This window comes from Lissotriton helveticus, chromosome 1_1, assembly GCF_964261635.1.
Source record: "Lissotriton helveticus chromosome 1_1, aLisHel1.1, whole genome shotgun sequence".
Taxonomy (NCBI): domain Eukaryota; kingdom Metazoa; phylum Chordata; class Amphibia; order Caudata; family Salamandridae; genus Lissotriton; species Lissotriton helveticus.
In genome coordinates this window covers 218,025,992-218,040,521 of record NC_136057.1, presented here as the reverse complement: position 1 = coordinate 218,040,521, position 14,530 = coordinate 218,025,992, and the positions used below count along the sequence as shown (strand labels likewise).

Genomic DNA, 14,530 nt, shown 5'->3' with positions numbered 1-14,530 from the left:
AACTTAAGTCGTATGTAGACTTACCTAAGGTATCATGTAACTTGAGACGGTGAATATAATTTCCCCAATTCAATATTCAAAATAAATCCATGGTTATAGTATCAAATGAACTTTATAAAGCTGATCAACATTATTTCATTTCAGAATATCTCTGCACCTAATCAGAGCGTATTGGCTCTGTGGCGCAATGGATAGCGCATTGGACTTCTAGGTGAATGTAAAAAAGATATTCAAAGGTTGTGGGTTCGAATCCCACCAGAGTCAGTTTTATCCCTATTTATTTCATAACTGTTTAAAAGAGTAATAAACAGTGCATGCATGCTTCTGCTTCACCAAAAAGGGCAGTGAAAGGAAGTCTATTTTAAATAGATACTATTCAAATTACGCAATCTTTGCAGAAGAGGAAATTGGCAGCTGTACTTATGAAAATGTAATTTACTCAGAAGTAAGATTTTGGGCCCTTCCTTAATTTTACAATGTCAATAAAAACATATGACTTCTAAGTCAGCAAAAAAAATTAGATAGTAGCAATTTCAGGACTTACAATAAGGTTACATTTACTGAAGAGATTTCAAATGCTTGAAGTACCAATTCATTATTATATTCCGCGTATTCAGTACTTAATACCGGCAACCATCTTAAGAAACGTAGTGATAGTTGGGACACTTCCAAATGTTGATAAGGTCATTTTGTGGAGCGACCTCTCGAAGCCTGGATAGCTCAGTCGGGAGAGCATCAGACTTTTAATCTGAGGGCCCAGGGTTCAAGTCCCTGTTCAGGCGGCTTGGTTAAAGAAAAGGTATGTCAATTGCATACTCTTTTCAGGATCCAATGAATGGGGAGTCCTATTAGAGATGTTTCAAAAAAGTCTTAATCAAGTCATTACATACCCATCTGTCTTCTACATTCTTTGACAAGGGTTAAGAAGATTTACCCAAACTGTATCATGTAGTTTGACATGTTGATTATCTTTTACCCAATTCAATGTTCAAAATGTAAGGTAGTGTCCGATTAACTTGATAAAGTTGGTCAACAGCTGATAGGTCATCTTTTTATTTGTGAATCTCTGATCACCGTGTTGAATCAGGTCGGATCTCTAGTGCAATGGATAGCGGCTTGGAGTCCTAGACGAATGTAGCAAAAGCATTCAAAGGCTTTGTGTTCAAACACCAGCTGGGTCAATTTTATCCCTCCTCTTATTTTATAACTAATTGAAACAGTAACAAGCAATGCCTGCGTCTGCATCACCAGAAACATTTACCAAAATGGCAGTGAAAGAAAGTCTACTTAAACAGAGACTGTTTGCTTTGAAAACATTGCATAATCTATGCCCAAGAGGAAGTTCCCAAAGAAACTGCTGAAAATGTATGTAATTTAGTAGGTAGTAATAGTATTTGGCACTTTATTGATTTCACAAGGTCATTTTAGACACATGATTTCTAAATCAGCCGAAAATGAGATAGTACAAATTTCAGGATTTAAAATGGATTACGTGTGCTGCTGAAATTTCAAATGCTTAACACCTTCAATGCTACAGGAGATTTTCCTCCTGTGCTGAATGATCTGTAAATCCATTGTTCATGACGAGCTCAGCTCGTCATAAGCACACGACAAGTGTACTGCACGAAGAGCTGAGCTCGTCATGAGCATGGAAGGGGTTAAAACATCAATTTGTTATTAAACTCTACAAATTTGATTGCTAATATATGTAACCATATTAATACACAGAGTGTAGGTCAGTGTACGTCCACATTTGTTTAGCTGATTTTAAGACAGAGTATAGCAGAGCCTGGATAGCTCAGTCGGTAGAGCATCAGACTTTTAATCTGAGGGTCCAGGGTTCAAGTCCCTGTTCAGGCGGTTGCTTCCTTTAAAGAAAAATTACTCTAATTGGATGCTCTTTTTGTGTTCCCCTGCATGACGAATAAGATATTCCATTACTAAAATTGCAAAAACGTCTTTCATGGAGTTGTGAAATGCACATCTGCCTCATATATCATGTGCCATTTGACTAAACTTAAGTCGTACGTAGACTTACCTAAGGTATCATGTAACTTGAGACGGTGAATATAATTTCCCCAATTCAATATTCAAAATAAATCCATGGTTATAGTATCAAATGAACTTTATAAAGCTGATCAACATTATTTCATTTCAGAATATCTCTGCACCTAATTAGAGCGTATTGGCTCTGTGGCGCAATGGATAGCGCATTGGACTTCTAGGTGAATGTAAAAAAGATATTCAAAGGTTGTGGGTTCGAATCCCACCAGAGTCAGTTTTATCCCTATTTATTTCATAACTGTTTAAAAGAGTAATAAACAGTGCATGCATGCTTCTGCTTCACCAAAAAGGGCAGTGAAAGGAAGTCTATTTTAAATAGATACTATTCAAATTACGCAATCTTTGCAGAAGAGGAAATTGGCAGCTGTACTTATGAAAATGTAATTTACTCAGAAGTAAGATTTTGGGCCCTTCCTTAATTTTACAATGTCAATAAAAACATATGACTTCTAAGTCAGCAAAAAAAATGAGATAGTAGCAATTTCAGGACTTACAATAAGGTTAAATTTACTGAAGAGATTTCAAATGCTTGAAGTACCAATTCATTATTATATTCCGCGTATTCAGTACTTAATACCGGCAACCATCTTAAGAAATGTAGTGATAGTTGGGACACTTCCAAATGTTGATACGGTCATTTTGTGGAGCGGCCTCTCCGAGCCTGGATAGCTCAGTCGGGAGAGCATCAGTCTTTTAATCTGAGGGCCCAGGGTTCAAGTCCCTGTTCAGGCGGCTTGGTTAAAGAAAAGGTATATCAATTGCATACTCTTTTCAGGATCCAATGAATGGGGAGTCCTATTCGAGATGTTTCAAAAAAGTCTTAATCAAGTCATTACATACCCATCTGTCTTCTACATTCTTTGACAAGGGTTAAGAAGACTTACCCAAACTGTATCATGTAGTTTGTTGATTATCTTTTACCCAATTCAATGTTCAAAATGTAAGGTAGTGTCCGATTAACTTGATAAAGTTGGTCAACAGCTGATAGGTCATCTTTTTATTTGTGAATCTCTGATCACCGTGTTGAATCAGGTCGGATCTCTAGTGCAATGGATAGCGGCTTGGAGTCCTAGACGAATGTAGCAAAAGCATTCAAAGGCTTTGTGTTCAAACACCAGCTGGGTCAATTTTATCCCTCCTCTTATTTTATAACTAATTGAAACAGTAACAAGCAATGCCTGCGTCTGCATCACCAGAAACATTTACCAAAATGGCAGTGAAAGAAAGTCTACTTAAACAGAGACTGTTTGCTTTGAAAACATTGCATAATCTATGCCCAAGAGGAAGTTCCCAAAGAAACTGCTGAAAATGTATGTAATTTAGTAGGTAGTAATAGTATTTGGCACTTTATTGATTTCACAAGGTCATTTTAGACACATGATTTCTAAGTCAGCCGAAAATGAGATAGTACAAATTTCAGGATTTAAAATGGATTACGTGTGCTGCTGAAATTTCAAATGCTTAACACCTTCAATGCTACAGGAGATTTTCCTCCTGTGCTGAATGATCTGTAAATCCATTGTCCATGACGAGCTCAGCTCGTCATAAGCACACGACAAGTGTACTGCACGAAGAGCTGAGCTCGTCATGAGCATGGAAGGGGTTAAAACATCAATTTGTTATTAAACTCTACAAATTTGATTGCTAATATATGTAACCATATTAATACATAGAGTGTAGGTCAGTGTACGTCCACATTTGTTTAGCTGATTTTAAGACAGAGTATAGCAGAGCCTGGATAGCTCAGTCGGTAGAGCATCAGACTTTTAATCTGAGGGTCCAGGGTTCAAGTCCCTGTTCAGGCGGTTGCTTCCTTTAAAGAAAAATTACTCTAATTGGATGCTCTTTTTGTGTTCCCCTGCATGACGAATAAGATATTCCATTACTAAAATTGCAAAAACGTCTTTCATGGAGTTGTGAAATGCACATCTGCCTCATATATCATGTGCCATTTGACTAAACTTAAGTCGTACGTAGACTTACCTAAGGTATCATGTAACTTGAGACGGTGAATATAATTTCCCCAATTCAATATTCAAAATAAATCCATGGTTATAGTATCAAATGAACTTTATAAAGCTGATCAACATTATTTCATTTCAGAATATCTCTGCACCTAATCAGAGCGTATTGGCTCTGTGGCGCAATGGATAGCGCATTGGACTTCTAGGTGAATGTAAAAAAGATATTCAAAGGTTGTGGGTTCGAATCCCACCAGAGTCAGTTTTATCCCTATTTATTTCATAACTGTTTAAAAGAGTAATAAACAGTGCATGCATGCTTCTGCTTCACCAAAAAGGGCAGTGAAAGGAAGTCTATTTTAAATAGATACTATTCAAATTACGCAATCTTTGCAGAAGAGGAAATTGGCAGCTGTACTTATGAAAATGTAATTTACTCAGAAGTAAGATTTTGGGCCCTTCCTTAATTTTACAATGTCAATAAAAACATATGACTTCTAAGTCAGCAAAAAAAATTAGATAGTAGCAATTTCAGGACTTACAATAAGGTTACATTTACTGAAGAGATTTCAAATGCTTGAAGTACCAATTCATTATTATATTCCGCGTATTCAGTACTTAATACCGGCAACCATCTTAAGAAACGTAGTGATAGTTGGGATACTTCCAAATGTTGATAAGGTCATTTTGTGGAGCGACCTCTCGAAGCCTGGATAGCTCAGTCGGGAGAGCATCAGACTTTTAATCTGAGGGCCCAGGGTTCAAGTCCCTGTTCAGGCAGCTTGGTTAAAGAAAAGGTATGTCAATTGCATACTCTTTTCAGGATCCAATGAATGGGGAGTCCTATTAGAGATGTTTCAAAAAAGTCTTAATCAAGTCATTACATACCCATCTGTCTTCTACATTCTTTGACAAGGGTTAAGAAGATTTACCCAAACTGTATCATGTAGTTTGACATGTTGATTATCTTTTACCCAATTCAATGTTCAAAATGTAAGGTAGTGTCCGATTAACTTGATAAAGTTGGTCAACAGCTGATAGGTCATCTTTTTATTTGTGAATCTCTGATCACCGTGTTGAATCAGGTCGGATCTCTAGTGCAATGGATAGCGGCTTGGAGTCCTAGACGAATGTAGCAAAAGCATTCAAAGGCTTTGTGTTCAAACACCAGCTGGGTCAATTTTATCCCTCCTCTTATTTTATAACTAATTGAAACAGTAACAAGCAATGCCTGCGTCTGCATCACCAGAAACATTTACCAAAATGGCAGTGAAAGAAAGTCTACTTAAACAGAGACTGTTTGCTTTGAAAACATTGCATAATCTATGCCCAAGAGGAAGTTCCCAAAGAAACTGCTGAAAATGTATGTAATTTAGTAGGTAGTAATAGTATTTGGCACTTTATTGATTTCACAAGGTCATTTTAGACACATGATTTCTAAGTCAGCCGAAAATGAGATAGTACAAATTTCAGGATTTAAAATGGATTACGTGTGCTGCTGAAATTTCAAATGCTTAACACCTTCAATGCTACAGGAGATTTTCCTCCTGTGCTGAATGATCTGTAAATCTATTGTCCATGACGAGCTCAGCTCGTCATAAGCACACGACAAGTGTACTGCACGAAGAGCTGAGCTCGTCATGAGCATGGAAGGGGTTAAAACATCAATTTGTTATTAAACTCTACAAATTTGATTGCTAATATATGTAACCATATTAATACATAGAGTGTAGGTCAGTGTACGTCCACATTTGTTTAGCTGATTTTAAGACAGAGTATAGCAGAGCCTGGATAGCTCAGTCGGTAGAGCATCAGACTTTTAATCTGAGGGTCCAGGGTTCAAGTCCCTGTTCAGGCGGTTGCTTCCTTTAAAGAAAAATTACTCTAATTGGATGCTCTTTTTGTGTTCCCCTGCATGACGAATAAGATATTCCATTACTAAAATTGCAAAAACGTCTTTCATGGAGTTGTGAAATGCACATCTGCCTCATATATCATGTGCCATTTGACTAAACTTAAGTCGTACGTAGACTTACCTAAGGTATCATGTAACTTGAGACGGTGAATATAATTTCCCCAATTCAATATTCAAAATAAATCCATGGTTATAGTATCAAATGAACTTTATAAAGCTGATCAACATTATTTCATTTCAGAATATCTCTGCACCTAATCAGAGCGTATTGGCTCTGTGGCGCAATGGATAGCGCATTGGACTTCTAGGTGAATGTAAAAAAGATATTCAAAGGTTGTGGGTTCGAATCCCACCAGAGTCAGTTTTATCCCTATTTATTTCATAACTGTTTAAAAGAGTAATAAACAGTGCATGCATGCTTCTGCTTCACCAAAAAGGGCAGTGAAAGGAAGTCTATTTTAAATAGATACTATTCAAATTACGCAATCTTTGCAGAAGAGGAAATTGGCAGCTGTACTTATGAAAATGTAATTTACTCAGAAGTAAGATTTTGGGCCCTTCCTTAATTTTACAATGTCAATAAAAACATATGACTTCTAAGTCAGCAAAAAAAATTAGATAGTAGCAATTTCAGGACTTACAATAAGGTTACATTTACTGAAGAGATTTCAAATGCTTGAAGTACCAATTCATTATTATATTCCGCGTATTCAGTACTTAATACCGGCAACCATCTTAAGAAACGTAGTGATAGTTGGGATACTTCCAAATGTTGATAAGGTCATTTTGTGGAGCGACCTCCGAAGCCTGGATAGCTCAGTCGGGAGAGCATCAGACTTTTAATCTGAGGGCCCAGGGTTCAAGTCCCTGTTCAGGCAGCTTGGTTAAAGAAAAGGTATGTCAATTGCATACTCTTTTCAGGATCCAATGAATGGGGAGTCCTATTAGAGATGTTTCAAAAAAGTCTTAATCAAGTCATTACATACCCATCTGTCTTCTACATTCTTTGACAAGGGTTAAGAAGATTTACCCAAACTGTATCATGTAGTTTGACATGTTGATTATCTTTTACCCAATTCAATGTTCAAAATGTAAGGTAGTGTCCGATTAACTTGATAAAGTTGGTCAACAGCTGATAGGTCATCTTTTTATTTGTGAATCTCTGATCACCGTGTTGAATCAGGTCGGATCTCTAGTGCAATGGATAGCGGCTTGGAGTCCTAGACGAATGTAGCAAAAGCATTCAAAGGCTTTGTGTTCAAACACCAGCTGGGTCAATTTTATCCCTCCTCTTATTTTATAACTAATTGAAACAGTAACAAGCAATGCCTGCGTCTGCATCACCAGAAACATTTACCAAAATGGCAGTGAAAGAAAGTCTACTTAAACAGAGACTGTTTGCTTTGAAAACATTGCATAATCTATGCCCAAGAGGAAGTTCCCAAAGAAACTGCTGAAAATGTATGTAATTTAGTAGGTAGTAATAGTATTTGGCACTTTATTGATTTCACAAGGTCATTTTAGACACATGATTTCTAAGTCAGCCGAAAATGAGATAGTACAAATTTCAGGATTTAAAATGGATTACGTGTGCTGCTGAAATTTCAAATGCTTAACACCTTCAATGCTACAGGAGATTTTCCTCCTGTGCTGAATGATCTGTAAATCCATTGTCCATGACGAGCTCAGCTCGTCATAAGCACACGACAAGTGTACTGCACGAAGAGCTGAGCTCGTCATGAGCATGGAAGGGGTTAAAACATCAATTTGTTATTAAACTCTACAAATTTGATTGCTAATATATGTAACCATATTAATACATAGAGTGTAGGTCAGTGTACGTCCACATTTGTTTAGCTGATTTTAAGACAGAGTATAGCAGAGCCTGGATAGCTCAGTCGGTAGAGCATCAGACTTTTAATCTGAGGGTCCAGGGTTCAAGTCCCTGTTCAGGCGGTTGCTTCCTTTAAAGAAAAATTACTCTAATTGGATGCTCTTTTTGTGTTCCCCTGCATGACGAATAAGATATTCCATTACTAAAATTGCAAAAACGTCTTTCATGGAGTTGTGAAATGCACATCTGCCTCATATATCATGTGCCATTTGACTAAACTTAAGTCGTACGTAGACTTACCTAAGGTATCATGTAACTTGAGACGGTGAATATAATTTCCCCAATTCAATATTCAAAATAAATCCATGGTTATAGTATCAAATGAACTTTATAAAGCTGATCAACATTATTTCATTTCAGAATATCTCTGCACCTAATCAGAGCGTATTGGCTCTGTGGCGCAATGGATAGCGCATTGGACTTCTAGGTGAATGTAAAAAAGATATTCAAAGGTTGTGGGTTCGAATCCCACCAGAGTCAGTTTTATCCCTATTTATTTCATAACTGTTTAAAAGAGTAATAAACAGTGCATGCATGCTTCTGCTTCACCAAAAAGGGCAGTGAAAGGAAGTCTATTTTAAATAGATACTATTCAAATTACGCAATCTTTGCAGAAGAGGAAATTGGCAGCTGTACTTATGAAAATGTAATTTACTCAGAAGTAAGATTTTGGGCCCTTCCTTAATTTTACAATGTCAATAAAAACATATGACTTCTAAGTCAGCAAAAAAAATGAGATAGTAGCAATTTCAGGACTTACAATAAGGTTAAATTTACTGAAGAGATTTCAAATGCTTGAAGTACCAATTCATTATTATATTCCGCGTATTCAGTACTTAATACCGGCAACCATCTTAAGAAATGTAGTGATAGTTGGGACACTTCCAAATGTTGATACGGTCATTTTGTGGAGCGGCCTCTCCGAGCCTGGATAGCTCAGTCGGGAGAGCATCAGTCTTTTAATCTGAGGGCCCAGGGTTCAAGTCCCTGTTCAGGCGGCTTGGTTAAAGAAAAGGTATATCAATTGCATACTCTTTTCAGGATCCAATGAATGGGGAGTCCTATTCGAGATGTTTCAAAAAAGTCTTAATCAAGTCATTACATACCCATCTGTCTTCTACATTCTTTGACAAGGGTTAAGAAGACTTACCCAAACTGTATCATGTAGTTTGTTGATTATCTTTTACCCAATTCAATGTTCAAAATGTAAGGTAGTGTCCGATTAACTTGATAAAGTTGGTCAACAGCTGATAGGTCATCTTTTTATTTGTGAATCTCTGATCACCGTGTTGAATCAGGTCGGATCTCTAGTGCAATGGATAGCGGCTTGGAGTCCTAGACGAATGTAGCAAAAGCATTCAAAGGCTTTGTGTTCAAACACCAGCTGGGTCAATTTTATCCCTCCTCTTATTTTATAACTAATTGAAACAGTAACAAGCAATGCCTGCGTCTGCATCACCAGAAACATTTACCAAAATGGCAGTGAAAGAAAGTCTACTTAAACAGAGACTGTTTGCTTTGAAAACATTGCATAATCTATGCCCAAGAGGAAGTTCCCAAAGAAACTGCTGAAAATGTATGTAATTTAGTAGGTAGTAATAGTATTTGGCACTTTATTGATTTCACAAGGTCATTTTAGACACATGATTTCTAAGTCAGCCGAAAATGAGATAGTACAAATTTCAGGATTTAAAATGGATTACGTGTGCTGCTGAAATTTCAAATGCTTAACACCTTCAATGCTACAGGAGATTTTCCTCCTGTGCTGAATGATCTGTAAATCCATTGTCCATGACGAGCTCAGCTCGTCATAAGCACACGACAAGTGTACTGCACGAAGAGCTGAGCTCGTCATGAGCATGGAAGGGGTTAAAACATCAATTTGTTATTAAACTCTACAAATTTGATTGCTAATATATGTAACCATATTAATACATAGAGTGTAGGTCAGTGTACGTCCACATTTGTTTAGCTGATTTTAAGCCAGAGTATAGCAGAGCCTGGATAGCTCAGTCGGTAGAGCATCAGACTTTTAATCTGAGGGTCCAGGGTTCAAGTCCCTGTTCAGGCGGTTGCTTCCTTTAAAGAAAAATTACTCTAATTGGATGCTCTTTTTGTGTTCCCCTGCATGACGAATAAGATATTCCATTACTAAAATTGCAAAAACGTCTTTCATGGAGTTGTGAAATGCACATCTGCCTCATATATCATGTGCCATTTGACTAAACTTAAGTCGTACGTAGACTTACCTAAGGTATCATGTAACTTGAGACGGTGAATATAATTTCCCCAATTCAATATTCAAAATAAATCCATGGTTATAGTATCAAATGAACTTTATAAAGCTGATCAACATTATTTCATTTCAGAATATCTCTGCACCTAATCAGAGCGTATTGGCTCTGTGGCGCAATGGATAGCGCATTGGACTTCTAGGTGAATGTAAAAAAGATATTCAAAGGTTGTGGGTTCGAATCCCACCAGAGTCAGTTTTATCCCTATTTATTTCATAACTGTTTAAAAGAGTAATAAACAGTGCATGCATGCTTCTGCTTCACCAAAAAGGGCAGTGAAAGGAAGTCTATTTTAAATAGATACTATTCAAATTACGCAATCTTTGCAGAAGAGGAAATTGGCAGCTGTACTTATGAAAATGTAATTTACTCAGAAGTAAGATTTTGGGCCCTTCCTTAATTTTACAATGTCAATAAAAACATATGACTTCTAAGTCAGCAAAAAAAATTAGATAGTAGCAATTTCAGGACTTACAATAAGGTTACATTTACTGAAGAGATTTCAAATGCTTGAAGTACCAATTCATTATTATATTCCGCGTATTCAGTACTTAATACCGGCAACCATCTTAAGAAACGTAGTGATAGTTGGGATACTTCCAAATGTTGATAAGGTCATTTTGTGGAGCGACCTCTCGAAGCCTGGATAGCTCAGTCGGGAGAGCATCAGACTTTTAATCTGAGGGCCCAGGGTTCAAGTCCCTGTTCAGGCAGCTTGGTTAAAGAAAAGGTATGTCAATTGCATACTCTTTTCAGGATCCAATGAATGGGGAGTCCTATTAGAGATGTTTCAAAAAAGTCTTAATCAAGTCATTACATACCCATCTGTCTTCTACATTCTTTGACAAGGGTTAAGAAGATTTACCCAAACTGTATCATGTAGTTTGACATGTTGATTATCTTTTACCCAATTCAATGTTCAAAATGTAAGGTAGTGTCCGATTAACTTGATAAAGTTGGTCAACAGCTGATAGGTCATCTTTTTATTTGTGAATCTCTGATCACCGTGTTGAATCAGGTCGGATCTCTAGTGCAATGGATAGCGGCTTGGAGTCCTAGACGAATGTAGCAAAAGCATTCAAAGGCTTTGTGTTCAAACACCAGCTGGGTCAATTTTATCCCTCCTCTTATTTTATAACTAATTGAAACAGTAACAAGCAATGCCTGCGTCTGCATCACCAGAAACATTTACCAAAATGGCAGTGAAAGAAAGTCTACTTAAACAGAGACTGTTTGCTTTGAAAACATTGCATAATCTATGCCCAAGAGGAAGTTCCCAAAGAAACTGCTGAAAATGTATGTAATTTAGTAGGTAGTAATAGTATTTGGCACTTTATTGATTTCACAAGGTCATTTTAGACACATGATTTCTAAGTCAGCCGAAAATGAGATAGTACAAATTTCAGGATTTAAAATGGATTACGTGTGCTGCTGAAATTTCAAATGCTTAACACCTTCAATGCTACAGGAGATTTTCCTCCTGTGCTGAATGATCTGTAAATCTATTGTCCATGACGAGCTCAGCTCGTCATAAGCACACGACAAGTGTACTGCACGAAGAGCTGAGCTCGTCATGAGCATGGAAGGGGTTAAAACATCAATTTGTTATTAAACTCTACAAATTTGATTGCTAATATATGTAACCATATTAATACATAGAGTGTAGGTCAGTGTACGTCCACATTTGTTTAGCTGATTTTAAGACAGAGTATAGCAGAGCCTGGATAGCTCAGTCGGTAGAGCATCAGACTTTTAATCTGAGGGTCCAGGGTTCAAGTCCCTGTTCAGGCGGTTGCTTCCTTTAAAGAAAAATTACTCTAATTGGATGCTCTTTTTGTGTTCCCCTGCATGACGAATAAGATATTCCATTACTAAAATTGCAAAAACGTCTTTCATGGAGTTGTGAAATGCACATCTGCCTCATATATCATGTGCCATTTGACTAAACTTAAGTCGTACGTAGACTTACCTAAGGTATCATGTAACTTGAGACGGTGAATATAATTTCCCCAATTCAATATTCAAAATAAATCCATGGTTATAGTATCAAATGAACTTTATAAAGCTGATCAACATTATTTCATTTCAGAATATCTCTGCACCTAATCAGAGCGTATTGGCTCTGTGGCGCAATGGATAGCGCATTGGACTTCTAGGTGAATGTAAAAAAGATATTCAAAGGTTGTGGGTTCGAATCCCACCAGAGTCAGTTTTATCCCTATTTATTTCATAACTGTTTAAAAGAGTAATAAACAGTGCATGCATGCTTCTGCTTCACCAAAAAGGGCAGTGAAAGGAAGTCTATTTTAAATAGATACTATTCAAATTACGCAATCTTTGCAGAAGAGGAAATTGGCAGCTGTACTTATGAAAATGTAATTTACTCAGAAGTAAGATTTTGGGCCCTTCCTTAATTTTACAATGTCAATAAAAACATATGACTTCTAAGTCAGCAAAAAAAATTAGATAGTAGCAATTTCAGGACTTACAATAAGGTTACATTTACTGAAGAGATTTCAAATGCTTGAAGTACCAATTCATTATTATATTCCGCGTATTCAGTACTTAATACCGGCAACCATCTTAAGAAACGTAGTGATAGTTGGGATACTTCCAAATGTTGATAAGGTCATTTTGTGGAGCGACCTCTCGAAGCCTGGATAGCTCAGTCGGGAGAGCATCAGACTTTTAATCTGAGGGCCCAGGGTTCAAGTCCCTGTTCAGGCAGCTTGGTTAAAGAAAAGGTATGTCAATTGCATACTCTTTTCAGGATCCAATGAATGGGGAGTCCTATTAGAGATGTTTCAAAAAAGTCTTAATCAAGTCATTACATACCCATCTGTCTTCTACATTCTTTGACAAGGGTTAAGAAGATTTACCCAAACTGTATCATGTAGTTTGACATGTTGATTATCTTTTACCCAATTCAATGTTCAAAATGTAAGGTAGTGTCCGATTAACTTGATAAAGTTGGTCAACAGCTGATAGGTCATCTTTTTATTTGTGAATCTCTGATCACCGTGTTGAATCAGGTCGGATCTCTAGTGCAATGGATAGCGGCTTGGAGTCCTAGACGAATGTAGCAAAAGCATTCAAAGGCTTTGTGTTCAAACACCAGCTGGGTCAATTTTATCCCTCCTCTTATTTTATAACTAATTGAAACAGTAACAAGCAATGCCTGCGTCTGCATCACCAGAAACATTTACCAAAATGGCAGTGAAAGAAAGTCTACTTAAACAGAGACTGTTTGCTTTGAAAACATTGCATAATCTATGCCCAAGAGGAAGTTCCCAAAGAAACTGCTGAAAATGTATGTAATTTAGTAGGTAGTAATAGTATTTGGCACTTTATTGATTTCACAAGGTCATTTTAGACACATGATTTCTAAGTCAGCCGAAAATGAGATAGTACAAATTTCAGGATTTAAAATGGATTACGTGTGCTGCTGAAATTTCAAATGCTTAACACCTTCAATGCTACAGGAGATTTTCCTCCTGTGCTGAATGATCTGTAAATCCATTGTCCATGACGAGCTCAGCTCGTCATAAGCACACGACAAGTGTACTGCACGAAGAGCTGAGCTCGTCATGAGCATGGAAGGGGTTAAAACATCAATTTGTTATTAAACTCTACAAATTTGATTGCTAATATATGTAACCATATTAATACATAGAGTGTAGGTCAGTGTACGTCCACATTTGTTTAGCTGATTTTAAGACAGAGTATAGCAGAGCCTGGATAGCTCAGTCGGTAGAGCATCAGACTTTTAATCTGAGGGTCCAGGGTTCAAGTCCCTGTTCAGGCGGTTGCTTCCTTTAAAGAAAAATTACTCTAATTGGATGCTCTTTTTGTGTTCCCCTGCATGACGAATAAGATATTCCATTACTAAAATTGCAAAAACGTCTTTCATGGAGTTGTGAAATGCACATCTGCCTCATATATCATGTGCCATTTGACTAAACTTAAGTCGTACGTAGACTTACCTAAGGTATCATGTAACTTGAGACGGTGAATATAATTTCCCCAATTCAATATTCAAAATAAATCCATGGTTATAGTATCAAATGAACTTTATAAAGCTGATCAACATTATTTCATTTCAGAATATCTCTGCACCTAATCAGAGCGTATTGGCTCTGTGGCGCAATGGATAGCGCATTGGACTTCTAGGTGAATGTAAAAAAGATATTCAAAGGTTGTGGGTTCGAATCCCACCAGAGTCAGTTTTATCCCTATTTATTTCATAACTGTTTAAAAGAGTAATAAACAGTGCATGCATGCTTCTGCTTCACCAAAAAGGGCAGTGAAAGGAAGTCTATTTTAAATAGATACTATTCAAATTACGCAATCTTTGCAGAAGAGGAAATTGGCAGCTGTACTTATGAAAATGTAATTTACTCAG

The 14,530-nt window shown here is 37.0% G+C and overlaps 19 non-coding genes across 19 annotated transcripts; all 19 read left to right on the top strand.

Annotated features, from left to right (window-relative positions):
- The first annotated feature begins 173 nt into the window (after positions 1-173).
- TRNAR-UCU (transfer RNA arginine (anticodon UCU)) lies at positions 174-264 on the top strand. The gene is given in 2 exon segments: positions 174-210; positions 229-264. It is a non-coding gene; the product is annotated as a tRNA-Arg (tRNA).
- Positions 265-1,787: 1,523 nt separating this feature from the next.
- Positions 1,788-1,860, top strand: TRNAK-UUU (transfer RNA lysine (anticodon UUU)). Its single transcript has one exon. It is a non-coding gene; the product is annotated as a tRNA-Lys (tRNA).
- Positions 1,861-2,187: 327 nt separating this feature from the next.
- On the top strand, positions 2,188-2,278 carry TRNAR-UCU (transfer RNA arginine (anticodon UCU)). Its single transcript is given in 2 exon segments — positions 2,188-2,224; positions 2,243-2,278. It is a non-coding gene; the product is annotated as a tRNA-Arg (tRNA).
- Positions 2,279-3,796: 1,518 nt separating this feature from the next.
- Positions 3,797-3,869, top strand: TRNAK-UUU (transfer RNA lysine (anticodon UUU)). Its single transcript has one exon. It is a non-coding gene; the product is annotated as a tRNA-Lys (tRNA).
- Positions 3,870-4,196: 327 nt separating this feature from the next.
- Positions 4,197-4,287, top strand: TRNAR-UCU (transfer RNA arginine (anticodon UCU)). The gene is given in 2 exon segments: positions 4,197-4,233; positions 4,252-4,287. It is a non-coding gene; the product is annotated as a tRNA-Arg (tRNA).
- Positions 4,288-4,732: 445 nt separating this feature from the next.
- Positions 4,733-4,805, top strand: TRNAK-UUU (transfer RNA lysine (anticodon UUU)). Its single transcript has one exon. It is a non-coding gene; the product is annotated as a tRNA-Lys (tRNA).
- Positions 4,806-5,810: 1,005 nt separating this feature from the next.
- On the top strand, positions 5,811-5,883 carry TRNAK-UUU (transfer RNA lysine (anticodon UUU)). Its single transcript has one exon. It is a non-coding gene; the product is annotated as a tRNA-Lys (tRNA).
- Positions 5,884-6,210: 327 nt separating this feature from the next.
- Positions 6,211-6,301, top strand: TRNAR-UCU (transfer RNA arginine (anticodon UCU)). The gene is given in 2 exon segments: positions 6,211-6,247; positions 6,266-6,301. It is a non-coding gene; the product is annotated as a tRNA-Arg (tRNA).
- Positions 6,302-6,745: 444 nt separating this feature from the next.
- Positions 6,746-6,818, top strand: TRNAK-UUU (transfer RNA lysine (anticodon UUU)). The gene has a single exon. It is a non-coding gene; the product is annotated as a tRNA-Lys (tRNA).
- A 1,005-nt stretch (positions 6,819-7,823) lies between these two features.
- TRNAK-UUU (transfer RNA lysine (anticodon UUU)) lies at positions 7,824-7,896 on the top strand. Its single transcript has one exon. It is a non-coding gene; the product is annotated as a tRNA-Lys (tRNA).
- Positions 7,897-8,223: 327 nt separating this feature from the next.
- On the top strand, positions 8,224-8,314 carry TRNAR-UCU (transfer RNA arginine (anticodon UCU)). Its single transcript is given in 2 exon segments — positions 8,224-8,260; positions 8,279-8,314. It is a non-coding gene; the product is annotated as a tRNA-Arg (tRNA).
- A 1,518-nt stretch (positions 8,315-9,832) lies between these two features.
- TRNAK-UUU (transfer RNA lysine (anticodon UUU)) lies at positions 9,833-9,905 on the top strand. Its single transcript has one exon. It is a non-coding gene; the product is annotated as a tRNA-Lys (tRNA).
- A 327-nt stretch (positions 9,906-10,232) lies between these two features.
- Positions 10,233-10,323, top strand: TRNAR-UCU (transfer RNA arginine (anticodon UCU)). Its single transcript is given in 2 exon segments — positions 10,233-10,269; positions 10,288-10,323. It is a non-coding gene; the product is annotated as a tRNA-Arg (tRNA).
- Positions 10,324-10,768: 445 nt separating this feature from the next.
- On the top strand, positions 10,769-10,841 carry TRNAK-UUU (transfer RNA lysine (anticodon UUU)). The gene has a single exon. It is a non-coding gene; the product is annotated as a tRNA-Lys (tRNA).
- A 1,005-nt stretch (positions 10,842-11,846) lies between these two features.
- Positions 11,847-11,919, top strand: TRNAK-UUU (transfer RNA lysine (anticodon UUU)). The gene has a single exon. It is a non-coding gene; the product is annotated as a tRNA-Lys (tRNA).
- A 327-nt stretch (positions 11,920-12,246) lies between these two features.
- Positions 12,247-12,337, top strand: TRNAR-UCU (transfer RNA arginine (anticodon UCU)). The gene is given in 2 exon segments: positions 12,247-12,283; positions 12,302-12,337. It is a non-coding gene; the product is annotated as a tRNA-Arg (tRNA).
- A 445-nt stretch (positions 12,338-12,782) lies between these two features.
- TRNAK-UUU (transfer RNA lysine (anticodon UUU)) lies at positions 12,783-12,855 on the top strand. The gene has a single exon. It is a non-coding gene; the product is annotated as a tRNA-Lys (tRNA).
- A 1,005-nt stretch (positions 12,856-13,860) lies between these two features.
- On the top strand, positions 13,861-13,933 carry TRNAK-UUU (transfer RNA lysine (anticodon UUU)). The gene has a single exon. It is a non-coding gene; the product is annotated as a tRNA-Lys (tRNA).
- A 327-nt stretch (positions 13,934-14,260) lies between these two features.
- On the top strand, positions 14,261-14,351 carry TRNAR-UCU (transfer RNA arginine (anticodon UCU)). The gene is given in 2 exon segments: positions 14,261-14,297; positions 14,316-14,351. It is a non-coding gene; the product is annotated as a tRNA-Arg (tRNA).
- The last annotated feature ends 179 nt before the right edge of the window (positions 14,352-14,530 follow it).